Here is a 3,234-nt window from a genome sequence, read left to right on the forward strand (position 1 = left end):
CCACCGCCACAGCCACCACCGCCGCCGCGCGCTCCTCGACCCGGAAGTGCATGAAGCCGGCTTCCGGGGTCCTCCCACCCCGCCCGTTGGCGGGAACCACTGGGACCAGGGAGGGGAAGAAAGGCCTGAGGTGGAAGAGAGAGCCGCTCCCTGAGCTTGGGGATTTCGAGGCTTTGGAAACACTGTTTAATGCGTTATCACCGTCCAAAGAGACAAGCTGCTTGGAAGAACTTGAGGTGTCTAAGTTCCCGCCTTTGGGCTGTTCTGGGACTGCCCCCCCCCCCGTCGAGGAGCTGGTACAGCCCGACCCTCCGCCCGTCGCCCAGGGCGAATGGGAGCGGAAGCCTGGCAACCTAGGGTCCCGCCCCCAGCCAGGGTCCCGCCCCGTGCTATGGCCCCGCCCCCAGCCCGGGTCCCGCTCGACGCGGCGCCCCCGCCCCGCCCTCGCGCCACCCCCCTCCCATCCCTCAGACCCCTAGCGCTAGCTGCGGAGAGCCGGGCCGGCACGGCCTGGTGGCGCTCCAGCGACGAGCAGCTTTGTGCCGTCCGTTCACTCCCACCAAACACTGATGGACCCTCTGCGCGGGCTCCGCCAGGCGCCGGGCACAGCGAAGACGAAATGATTCCCCAGTCCCGTGTCCCATCTTGTCCAGACACAGTAAACAATGAACGCTGCGAATCACTGCGCCGCGTGGTGCGTGAGAAGCTGATTCGTGCTCTGATAAAAAGAGCAGAGTCCGGGGCTCCGGAGGCAGGAGGACTGGCCAGTGGTAGTTAGCGGGTGAGGATGGCCCCGGCCGAGATGTGATGGCGGAGGGAGCAGCCGTGGGGAGAGCTCGGAGAAGCTGCCGGGACAACAGAAGGGAGGCCCGCGAAGTGGGCCCGGGCGGGGAGCGGCACGGGAGGGTCCTGAGCAGGGTGACAGGCGCTGGTTGATAGGAACCCCCGGGCGGCAGCGGGTGAACAGACTGGAGCAGCGGGGGCGGGCCCGGGGGACCAGTGGGGAGGCCTCTTTGGCCAACCCCCCTTCAGGGACCACCGTGGTGCCGGCTGGGGTGAGGCAGCGCAGGTGCGGGAAGCGATCCGATCCTGGTAGACTCTGAAGACAGAACCGAGGGGTGGGGGTTGTTGAGGAGTTGGATGTGAGATGCCAGGTAAAAGGGGAAACCAGGAAGGGTTCCTGGAAGCCAGGGGAAGAAGGCGCATCCAGGAGGACACCTGTGTGGAGCGAGGTGGGAGTCACCGGTGACCCGGAGGATAGCAGCTCTGGGGGGCGGGGCAGCTGGAGGCGGTTTAAGGAGAAGGCTAGCAGAGTGATGGCCGGCGAGCACCAAACGGGAAACAAAAGTGGAGGCAGCTGGGAAGGAGCCCACCGAGAAAAGGTTGTTTTGTTTTTTCTGTTTACGAGGGGAGAAATAACCCGCGTGCTTACAGGCTCCAGAAAGGACTTTGCAGAAAGGAAGAATGGATGGTGCCAGAGAGGTGAGGGACTCTGGAGGGAATCTTCTCTGTGGGCGTGTGTGTGTGTGTGTGTGTGTGTGGCGCTGGCACAGCATAGTACCTCTTGGGTGTCACCCAGGCCAGGTACCCAAACCCAGACTCTTTGGCTCTCAGCGTAAGTATGGATCTTGTGACCTCGGAAGAGTTTCTCAATCCCTCTGTGCCTCGTTGGCTATAAAATAGTGATGTTGAGGGCTGGATGGGTGGGGTCCAGCATGGTAAACACCCTGCACCAGACACCTCCCCCTCCCTCTCAGCTTGGTCTCAGCAAGCGTCGGCCCTTCTGCACACACATGCCTACCTGCCAAAGACCACTAGATATGAGGACACCGCCCAGCAGAGGATCCCAAATCTGGGTGGGTGGGAGGATACCACTAAAGCTCCTGGGAAGGAGTTGGACAAGCAGCTTGGAGCCCCCTTGGAGCGGGATCAGCCCCTCCCACCCTCATCTGCAGCTACTCTTGGGGCCTGCTGGAAGATTGTCATAATAAACACATGCAGGGCTTCCCTGCTGGCGCAGTGGTTAAGAATCCACCTGCCAATGCAGGGGACATGGGTTCGAGCCCTGGTCTGGGAAGATCCCACATGCCGCGGAGCAGCTAAGCCCATGCACCACAACTACTGAGCCCGCGTGCCACAACTACTGAAGCCTGCGTGCCTAGAGGCCATGCTCCGCAACAAGAGAAGCCACCGCAATGAGAAGCCCACACACCGCAACGAAGAGTAACCCACTCGCCACAACTAGAGAAAGCCCGCGCGCAGCAACAAAGACCCAATGCAGCCAAAAACAAATAAATAAAAAAAAAGAGAGAGAAAAAAAAAAACCTGTACCCTGCAGCCCTCACTGGGTCCTGGTGCATGCTGGCACACCCTGCTCCTGCCCCTCGCAGGCCCAGGCAGGCCCAGACACAGGATGCATGCTCCTCTCCTCGTGTGCACAGGAGGGTGGAGCTGGACAGGGAGCTCCCTTGGTTCTGTCCAGCCCAGGTCGGCCCTGTCCCCTGCCATCAGTCCTGCACAAACACACAGGGCCAGTGCCGGGGAAAGGAGACAGGCAGGGCTGTGATCCCTGACTTAGGAAGTCAGGTGTACCAGTGTCGTAGGGCAGCCATACAAAATGACCACAGACTGGGGGGCTTAAAACCACAAATTTCTTCTCTCACGGTCCAGGAGGCCAGAAGTCCAAAATCTAGGTTGACAGCTGTGCTTTCTCTGAAATCTGTAGAGGGAATCCTTTGTTTCTGCTTCTGGTTTTTGGTGCTTCAGTCTTCCATGGCTTAATGGCAGCATTACCCCAATCTCTGCCTCAGTCTTCGTATGGCCTTCCTCCCTGCGTGTCTGTACCTTTCTCAAAAGCACACTTGTCATTGGATTTAGGACCCCCTCAGATAATCCAGGATGACCTCATCAAGCTGCAAAGACCCTTTTTCCAAGTAAGGTAACATTCACAGGGTCTAGGCATTTGGATATAACATATCTTTTTGAGGGACCACCATTCAGTACACTTCAGAGGGTGATAAAGGGTGCATTTGGAATCAGCAGGACTGAGGGGGCACTGCTGGAGGTTGTTCCAGCAGGGCAAGGCAGGAACTGGGAGTCACCCTGACCTCTGGCCTGTCCCTGTCCCCGAATCCCAGACTTCTCCCCTCCAAACCTCTGTCTGCCCGCCCCCAATCACGCCCAGTCCTGAAGGTGCAGGCCCTGCCCACAGGGGGCCACACCCAACACCCTGCA

This window comes from Balaenoptera musculus, chromosome 8 (assembly GCF_009873245.2).
Source record: "Balaenoptera musculus isolate JJ_BM4_2016_0621 chromosome 8, mBalMus1.pri.v3, whole genome shotgun sequence".
In the NCBI taxonomy this organism is placed as follows: domain Eukaryota; kingdom Metazoa; phylum Chordata; class Mammalia; order Artiodactyla; family Balaenopteridae; genus Balaenoptera; species Balaenoptera musculus.